General features: G+C 40.8%; 1 non-coding gene across 1 annotated transcript; it reads left to right on the top strand.

The window, feature by feature from the left end:
• Window positions 1-2541: 2541 nt before the first annotated feature.
• Window positions 2542-2646, top strand: LOC115870953. The gene has a single exon (XR_004047014.1). It is a non-coding gene; the product is annotated as a U6 spliceosomal RNA (small nuclear RNA).
• Window positions 2647-10570: the final 7924 nt, after the last annotated feature.

Here is a 10570-nt window from a genome sequence, read left to right as displayed (position 1 = left end):
GGCTCTCCACTCCGCACTGCCCCTCATTCACAATGATATGATTTTTTGTTCTGATGATGCCTGATACCTGATCCCTTCGACACCTCGTGGTCACACAGGCTGGTGTGCTTCTTCCATGTGGGCTTTGTGGCTTCTGAGCTATGTGGCCGACACATTATTATCTTATCACAGACAACATTGTTTCAAGACAGATCTTGAAATGTTCCTTTTGACAATGAATGCAACATTTGTCATTCCCAACATAGTAAACTGATTGTATGATTCAAAATGGCCCATTTCAGCTCACTAATGCCTAGGATATTGATCTTTATGCAATCCATCTCATTTCTGATGACTTGCAACTTCCCTAGATTTGTATTTCCATACATTCCACATTCTGATTATTAACAGAGGTTGGGAGCTGTTTCTTCGCATTTTGAGCTCTACTCCATCTGCAAATATAGGTCCCCCAAGCTTTATTCCATCTACATCAGTATGACAGACTGTACTTTAAGGAGACAGCTCTTCACAAAACTCAGTTGTGTTCTGAGTATCTTCTAACCTGGCGGGATAATCTCAAACAGTGTATCATATGTTTCATTGCTGTTCGTTAGATTTTCAATGGGTAATCCTTCATAGTGGACAGCCTATTTCACTTGCTGGCATGAAATCTGACAATGTTCCAATGTTACTAATAAGGTTTCCTGTGGCGAACCCCAGATGTCAATAGTCTATTTCTTTTTCAGTAGTAGTTTCATAATGAGACTCAAAATGAGAAGCTCTGCTAAAATCTGTTCATTTTGTGTGACTCTGCTGGTATTTAAACCAGTGAGATAGCTTCCAGCGTTACAGCAATATGTAAGCCACCACAGTATGGCAAACTGATAGATAAGTGGTAGCCAGAGGACTTAATATAATGAAAATATCAATACTACCCAAAGTGATGTATAGGTGCAATGCAATCCTGATTGGAATACTAACAACATTGTTTGGAAAAATTACCAACTTTATAAGGAAAGGAAAGAGGCCCTGAATAACCAAAGAAATATTGAAGTTGAACAAAGTGGACTCTTATTCCTCAACCTCAAAACATCTTTACAACTAAAAGAAGCAAGACAGCCTGATGCATAGACCAGGGAACAGAATTGAGAACCCAGAAATAAATCTATCAATATATGGACTACTGATTGTTGAGTGAAGATCAAAGTCTGCTAAATGGGAAAGAAAGTCTCTTTCCACAAATGGTGCTGGCAACACGGGATATGCACTTGCAGAAAAAGGCAACAAAACCCATACCTCACACCATACACAAAAACACACACAATGGATAAAAGATACTTAAATGGGTTTCCAATGAATAGGTTATTGGTCTTGCAAAATTCTATCACACAATCTCAGATGCAGTTTTTGTCACTACGATTGTATTTTCTAACTACAGAGCCTTCTTCATTTCCACCTTTTGTATTCTTATCACTAGTAATTATCAATACACCTTGATCGCATGTTTGATCAATTTCAGAGTGCAAATGTTGGCAAAGGTCTTCAGTTTCTTCATCTTTAGCATTAATAGTTGGTGCATAAACATGAAGATGTTAACCTACTGAATTTGGAGACTATCTCAAGAATACAGTTGACACTTTGAACACTAATGGTCAAAGACCTAGAAAGTTGTGGGATGAGATGTGCAGAAAACAAAAGGTCATTAAAAGGACAGAAAAGAGACAAGAGACTCTGAAACTTGCTCTTGAATGTCAAGTAACCAAAGCAAATGGAAGAACCAATGAAGTAAAAAAGCCGAACAGAAGATTTCAAAAAGTGGCCCAAAAGAGCATTAAAAAGTAAAAGTACTGCAATAAAACATGCAAAATACTTGTAACCTGAGTTACAAGTCAAAAGGGAAAAACACCTTGGGGATTTCTCAAGCTTACAGACCAGAATAAATTTAATCTTTGAGTTGTAATACTAAATAACTCTATAGGTAAAATACTGAACGATGCATGAAGCATCAAAAGGAGAATGAGGAATATACAGCTACTGTACCAAGAATTGGTTGACATTCAATCATTTCAGGAAGTAACATATGATCAAGAACTGATGGTAGTAAAAGAAGACCAAGTAGCACGGAAAACACCGGCAAAAAACAGATCTACTAGAATGGACAGAATACCGAATAAGATGCTTTAACAAACTGATGCAACAAAAATGTCAAGAAATTTGGAAGATATCTACCTGGCCAATTAATGGGTAGTGATTTGTATTTCTGCCCATTGTGAAGAAAGGATCCCATAGAATGCTAAAACTATCAAAAATTATCATTAATATGACATACAAATAATATTTTGGTGAAGCTAATTTAAAATGGTTGCGACAGTACCATCAACAGAAAACACCCAGAAATTCAAATTAGATTCAGAAGAGAACCAACATCAAATGGATCTTGGCTGAAAGCAGAGAGTATCAGAAAGATGTCTACTTGTGTTTCAATGACTATTCACAGGCATTTGACTGTGTGAGACCTAAGAAATTATGAAGAACATTGTGAAGAACAAGAATTCCAGAGCAGTGCTCACTTTGGCAGCACATACACTAAAATCGGAACAATACAGAGAAGATTCGCATGGGCTGTGCAAGGATGACCCACAGATTACTGAACTGTTCCATATTTTTTGCTTTGTGAATAATGCTGCAATGAACATTTGAGTTTGCACATGAAGGAAAAAAAAAAAAGAATTCCGGAACACTTAATTGTGCGCATGAAAACCCTGCAAATAGACTAAGAGGCAGTTGTTAGAACAGAACAAAGAGAGCGCATGGTTTAAAATCAGAGACTACACGTATGTCAGGATATGTCTTCACCATGTTTATTCAGTCTGCTTGATGAGCAAGTAATCTGAGAAGCTGGACTACATGAAGACAAATGAGGCATCAGGATCGGAGGAAGAGCTGTTGAAAATGTGTAGCATGCAGATGACACACTCTTGCTCGCTGAAAGGGAAGAGGACTTGCAGCACTTACTGATGAAGATCAGACACAAGAGCTATGAGTATAGATTACACCTCATCACACATGGACTAATAAGCAAAATCAGCAGTTATTACAGAGATTAAAATCAAAACAATTTGAGATACATCAGACCTGCTAAAAATGAGAGATAAAAAAGCAAAGCAAAACAAAAACAACAAATAGTGACAAGGATAGATGAGATTATAATGCTATCCACTGCTGGTAGGATTGTACAAAGGTATAATTACTGTGAAAAATGGTATGCTGCTTCCTCATCAAATTAGAAATGGAATTACCCTATTACTCAACAATTTTACTCAAGATCTAATAGAAGCGATGAACAGAGATATGCACATCTCTGTTCACCGCAGCACTCTTCATAATATAAAAATGAGAGAAACAGCCTAAATGCCCATCAAGGGACGAATCGCTTAAATAATTATGATACATATATCACAAAGGATAATAATGAGTCCTCAAAGTATTCTATAATGTGGATGAATCTGGAGTAAGTTGAGTGAAGTAAGTCAATGACAAAAAGACAAATATTGTGTTTTATAAAAAGACAAGGAAGGAAATATTCAGAAAAACCAATGTTCACTGGTGATTACAGGGATGTTGGGGAGGGAAAAATCACTCTTGCTAGTACACACTAGTTATTTTTGAAGAAAGAAAAGGTAGCACCAAAATATGCGTGAGATGTTCATGGCTTGTCCAAGATAAATGATGGGGTATGGTTTCCCAAGAAAATGCTATGATACGTGGACAGCCCCACCTCCCCACAGAAGAACTCACTTCAGAGGACAGCACTGAAGCTACATGTCAGGGAGAGGGACATGTCTGATCAGAGCACATGGGAGCAAATGAAAGGAGAGGAAGGGAGAGTGGAGCACATCCTGGCGCACCAAGCCCTGAGGATGATATCCCTGCTCAGAGCAGGCAATGCACAGAGAGGACCATATGGCCGGCCCCACTATGAGACACGATGTCCCTCATTGACCCATAGCTCTACGGAGGACAACACTGGAGACACAGTGCGGGAATTGCGCCCAATCTGACCCCACCACACTGAGGCGAAACACTAAGGGTGTGCAACAGAACAGCAAGGGGAACAGAGCAATGAAGTCCCCAGGGAATACCAAAAATAGACTTTGGGGCCAGGGTGTGGCACCCCATCAGACTGGAGTGGAAAACACTAAAGGTTAACAAACAGACCTTGAACTATTTACAGGCTTTTCTTTTTTTTTTTTGGTCATTGGTTTTGTTGCTTTCTTTTCTTTTATTGCTTTGTTTTGCTTTTTGTGCATATTATTATATCTGCAGGTCTATCTAGATAAGATAGGTGAGATAAACAATCTGGGGGAGAAAACAATGGGACTGACAGTTCCCAGGGGAAATAGGACAGGGGGAGATGGGTAGGAAATGAGTGTTAACAAACCCAGGGACAAGGGAACAACAAGTGATCCAAAATCAATGGTGAGGAAGGTGCAGGAGGCCTGGTAGGGATTGATCAAGGTCAATGTAACTGAGAGGAATCACTGAAACCCAAATGAAGGCTGAACATCATAGTGGGACAAGAGGAGAGTAAAAGGAAAGAGCTAGGAGGCAAAGGGCATTTACAGAGGCCTAAATAAAGGCATGTACATATGTAAATATATTTATACATGAAAATGGGGAAATAGCTCTATGTGCATATTTGTATAGGTCTAGTATTAAGTTAGCAGATGGACACTGGGCCTCTACTCAAGTACTCCCTCAATGCAAGAATACTTTGTTCTATTAACCTGGCATTCCATGATGCTCACCTTCCTGACACGATTGCTGAAGACAAAGTGTAGTGAAAAAAGCTGATGGTGTCCGGCTATCAAAAGATATAACATCTGGGGTCTTAAAGGCTTGAAGATAAACAAGCAGCCATCTAGCTGAGAAGCAAAAAAGCCCACATGGAAAAAACACACTAACCTGTGTGATCATGAGGTGTCTATGGGATCCAGTATCAAAGAACAAAAAATCATATCAATGTGAATGAGGGGGGAGTGCAAAGTGGAGACCCAAAGCCCATCTGTAGGCAACTGGACATCCCTTACAGAAGAGTTGCCATGAAGAGACAAACTAATCAGGGTTCAGTATAGCAATGATGAAACATACAACTTTCCTCTAGTTCTCTAATGCTTCCTCCCACCCACTATCATGATCCCAAATCTGGCTAGACCAGAGAATGTACACTGGTACAGATAGGAACTGGAAACACAGGGAATCAAGGACAGATGAACCCCTCAGGACCAGCGGTGAGAGTGGCAATACCAAGAGGGTGACAGGAAGGTGGGGTGGAAAGGGGGAACTGATTACAAGGATCTACATATAAGCCCCACTGTGGGGGGCAGACAACAGAAAAGTGTGTGAAGGGAGATGTCGGACAGTGTAAGACATGACAAAATAATAATAATTTATAAATTATCAAGGGTTCATGAAGGAGGGGATGGGGAGGGAGGGGAATAAATGAGGAACTGATTCCAATGGCTCAAGTAGAAAGCAAATGTTTTGAGAATGATGAAGGCAACAAATGTACAAATGTGCTTGACACAATGGATGTATGATGGATTGTGATAAGAGTTATATGAGCCCCCAATAAAGTGATTTAAAAAAATGCTAAGATAATCAGGCTACCCTCCAAGAATGAGCAGGTGCATTGTTATGATGTTAAAAAAATATCTTTCGCCCAACTTTCCTGGATCTTGTCTCACCAATACAGCTTTCAATTTTCTTAAGACTTCTTAATAAGCTCCTGTGATTGTCCTGTGTTCTTTGAGAAAATCTATGAAGATTATCCCTTTGGGATTCTAAAAAATAGTCACAATCATCTTCTGAGCTGACCTCTTTAACAGGCCCAGCAAATTCCCTTGAGGGAAACTATTTTGATTGGACCATTACTCATCAAGTGCTAACCACAACAAGGTCATCAGTGTGAAACCACCAGCCACTCTGGAAGAAAGATGGAACTTTCTACTTCCGGGAAGATTTAGTCTCAGAAACCCACAGGAGCAGTTCTTCTCTGTCCTGTAGGTCCCTGTGAGTCAGGGTGGCATGGCAATGGGTTTGAGTTTTCTAAAAAAAACTACAACAGGTAAGGTGCAGTATAGCATGGTGAAACACACAACTTTTCTCTAGTTCTTTAATGCTTCCCTCCTCCCACTATTATGACCCCAATTCTACCTTACAAATCGGATTAGACCAGAATAAGCACACTGCTACAGGGAAGAGCCCGCAACACAGGGAATCCAGGATAGGGAACTGATCACAAGGATCAACATATAACCCCCTTCCAGGGGGACGAACGACAGAAGAGTGGGTGAAGGGTGACAGAGGACGATGTAAGATATGAAAATAATAATCTATAACTTATCAAGAGTTCATGAGGGAGGGAGGGCAGGGGAAAAATGAGGACCTGATATCAATGGGTCAAATAGAAAGAAAATGCTTTGAAAATGATTGCAGCATAAGTACAAATGTGCTTCACACAATCGATGAATGTATGGATTGTATGGGAGATGTAAGAGCCCCCAATAAAAGTATTTAATATACATCTATTAAAAAAATTACAACATGTATATAACTAGAGAACATGTCTGCAGTCATCCACTGATCAGAGGCTCATCTAAACATTTTGTTTGGAATAAATCCATGCTTATATAAACTGAAACCCTAGTAACATTCCTTTTGACTCACCCATGTAAGTGTGTGTGCATAGTCATATACATGATCGAGCACAGATACTTCTTAGACACAAATAGCTCGTGGGATTGGTTTTCTGGACTTGAAGGTTTAGGACTATAGTCCTGTGGGACAACTTGACCAATTGACATAATAAAGTTCATAAAGTCTATGGTCTACATCCTAGTTTGGTGAGTGTTGCCTGGGATCTTAAATGCTTGCGAGTAGTCACAAAACATACCACTATTGGTCTCGACTCACCCAGAAGAAAAGAGAAAGAAGGAAAGTCTACTCAGAAAGGGAACTAGTCTACACAAAATATGTATGGCCTCGGCTTGAAGGTAATCAAGCGGCCATCGAGCTCAGAAGCAACAAAGCCCACATGGAAGAAGCACACCAGCCTATGCAACCACGAGGTGTTGAAGGGATCAGGTGGAAGGCATCATCAGAACAAAAAATCTTACCATAGTGAATGATGGGGGGAGTGAGGAGTGGAGATCCAAAGCCCATTAGTAGGCCACTGGAGATCCCCTTGCAGCGGGGTCTCGGGGAGGAGATGAGCCAGTCAGGGTGCGATGTAACAATGATGAGAAATACAACTTTCCTCTAGTTCCTAAATGTTTCCTCCCCGCTCCCACTACCATGACTCGAATTCTATCTTGCAAGACTGGCTAGACCAGAAGAGGTACACTGGTACAGATAGGAACTGAAAATACAGGGAATCCAGGACGGATGAGCCCTATAGGACCAGTGGTGTGAGTGGCAAAACAGGGAGGGTAAAGGGAGAATGGGTAGGAAAGAGGGAACCGATTACATGGAACTGTGTGTGACCTCCTCCCTGGGGGACAGACAACCGAAAAGTGGATGAAGGGAGACGTCGGACAGGGCAAGATATGACAAAATACCCATTTATAAACTATCAAGGGCTCATGAGGGAGGGGGGAGCGGGGAGGGAGGGGAAAAATGAGGACCTAATGTCGGGGGTTTAAATGGAGAGAAAATGTTTTGAGAAACGATGTACAAATGCGCTTTACACAATTGATGTGTGTATGGATTGGGATAACAGTTGTATGAGCCCCTAATAAAATGTTAAAAAAGAAAAAAAAAATATGTATGGCCTCAACACCCTGAGGCCAGAGCTAGATGGTACCCAGCAACTACTGACCATACTGATTAGGGCCAGTATGTGGAATAGAACTCAAATTCTTAACAAGTCCAGACTGCAGACTAGTTGAGCCTAGGAAACTCCTTGAGATGCGCCCTGAGTTACTCCTTAAGTCTTAGATGTAAACTCTTCCTCAAGATCACCTGTTAGCTAAATAACATATTGGGTCACAAAATAAAGATGATCACCTATGAAAAATGGTGCTTCTTTTGAAAAACCTTCCAAGACCAGTCAACAATTACTCTACAGCAGGCGTCCTCAAACTATGGCCCTCCGAGGACATTTATCCGGTCCACTGGGTGTTTTTGCCCCGTTTTGTTTTTTACTTCAAAATAAGATGTGTGCAGTTGTGGGGGGAGGTAGATGCTAACAGGCATCCTCCCTGAGATCAGTTGCCAGACTGCAGTGGGCCTGCTCCCTGCTGCTGGGGACAATGGACAGGCTCCTGTAGGTGGAGTTAACATCTTACTGATAATGGTCTCTATCAGTTGAGTCAGAAACAAGTCAAACCGGCGATGTGGCATCCAAAGTTAAGCTGCCATCCTAAATCTAGGATCCACCCATCTTGTCACATGTATACCCCCAATCCCTCCTCTTCCTATTGTGTATATGTCCCTAGACCACCCCTTCTCATTGCTGTATAACCTATAGTGCAACCCCTTCCTGTGACATGTGACTACCTGTAATTAGTGGGCTTGCACACCCCAAAGGTATATAGGCCTGGGTCAGCAAGAGATCTCTCTGGCTGGGCTCCTCCTCCTAGCACCCCTCTCTCCCTTGTTCCCTTGCCCTCCTTCTCCTCCCCCTCTCTCCACGTGGACCATCAAGCTGGGCTGAGGTGAGCAATGCTACCATGTAATGTGTCTGACTGCATTATTGCAATGTCTCTCATGCTCTCGATGACTTTAATATATATCAACTGTACAATTGTGCTCACTGAACCCGTAGGTAGTAGTAGTGGGGGGCTAGCTACCCCCCAAATTTAATACTACATGCAGTGTGCACAGGAATTTGTTAAAAGTTTTTTTTTAAACTATAGTCCGGCCCTCCAACATCTCTGAGGGACAGTGAACTGGCCCCCTGTTTAAAAGGTTGAAGACCCCTGCTCTATAGCATAGGTTCCCAGACTTATTTGGCCTACCACCCCTCTTTCAGAAAATAAGAAAACCTACTTGGCGCTCCTGACAAAACCTTGTGCTCCATAGTTTATAATCGATTATAATTTTTTGTATATCCCTTGTTAGTTCCAGCCTCCACCGCCCACTTTGGGAAACACTGTTCTAATGCAAAGATGAGAATGTAAGGGGGCTATCTGAGTTATTTAGTACTACTAGAACAGCAGATCATGAGTGGCTTTAACAAAGATTTATTCTCTTACTGTTTAGGAGACTAGAAGAATGAATTCAGAGAGGCAGCTCTAGAGTGTGGCTTTCTCGATACATGCTCTCGGGGATGGCCCTTGGCTCTTTTTAGCTTCTGTTTCTTGGTTACTTGGAGATTCTCAAGTGGCCTGGTATTTATTTCCCCACATCTGTACTTGTTTGCTTGCTTGTTCTTTTTTTTTTCTTTTTAAGAATCATTTTATTGGGGCTTCACACAACTCATATCACAATCCATACATACAGTACATCCACCCATTGTGCTTGCTTGCTCTATATGTTCTTTGATTTCTCAAAAGAGATTGACTTCAGATACACCTCTACACAAATTCTGCCTCACTGACAATAACAAAACCTATTTCCAAATGGAATTTTAATTACAGGTATAGGAGTTTGTGTTTACAACACATATTTTCGGAGGATATATTCAGTCCCTGTCAGGGGCAGGGAAACTGGATGACTGGAAACAGAACAGCCAGAATGGAAATGAGGGTACCAGCACACTGTGGACAGTGGAACCCATGTCACTGACAATTTGAGTAGAAATTGTTAATAGGAACTTAATTTGCTGTAGAAATTTCCACAGGAAACACAGTATTATTTAATTTTCAAAACAAGTAAAATCTCATTATTCCTTCTCCTTTCCAACTCATATTGGTTTTACATGCTTGAAGATTAACTTGTCCCATTTGTTTTGTTTCTTTTATATACAAAGTCAACAGAACAGACAGTAAATTTACCATAGTGCCAATCTCTTTTTGAAAATCTGCCACAGATCCAAAGACGTTTCGATGAGTTTTGACAAATGACAGCAGCACAGCTCTGCTAATGACACGTGTAAAATCTCTTGGGGGAGGGGGGGAGGCGGTAGGGATCTAAAGAGCATAGAAAGTGGAATTAGGCCAATTTCAAAACTCTAAAAACTTCGGGGTGTCATTTCTGTTTTTGGTTTTTAAATCCACGAATCAAGAGAACAAGAGAAGACATATATTTTTTCATTGTGGTCCAGGCTGGGAACCTAGTCTTAGAGCCAACTGGTGAAAAATACATCACTCTTCTGTATCATGATCCCATTCAGGGTCTAATCCTCTCCGTGAGTACCAAAACAGATTACGAAATATTCAATTATTTCTCCCTCATTTAGATGACTAGGAATAAAGTACTGTAGTGAGGTAAGGAAAGAAACATAATTAGCTATTGTTCATGCTGTAGCTCCATACATCTTTAACCCTAAACCTACTGTCCACCCACTAGCCCCTCAATTAAAATACCTTCCACCTGGTTTGATCTGCAATAGCACATTAGTGTTGTTTTGGTTATTATTAGTTAGATT

The sequence above is a fragment of the Echinops telfairi genome, unplaced genomic scaffold (assembly GCF_000313985.2).
Source record: "Echinops telfairi isolate 266 unplaced genomic scaffold, ASM31398v2 ScPeMD7_3509;HRSCAF=4178, whole genome shotgun sequence".
Lineage (NCBI taxonomy): Eukaryota > Metazoa > Chordata > Mammalia > Afrosoricida > Tenrecidae > Echinops > Echinops telfairi.
This window is presented reverse-complemented; position numbering and strand designations above follow the sequence as displayed.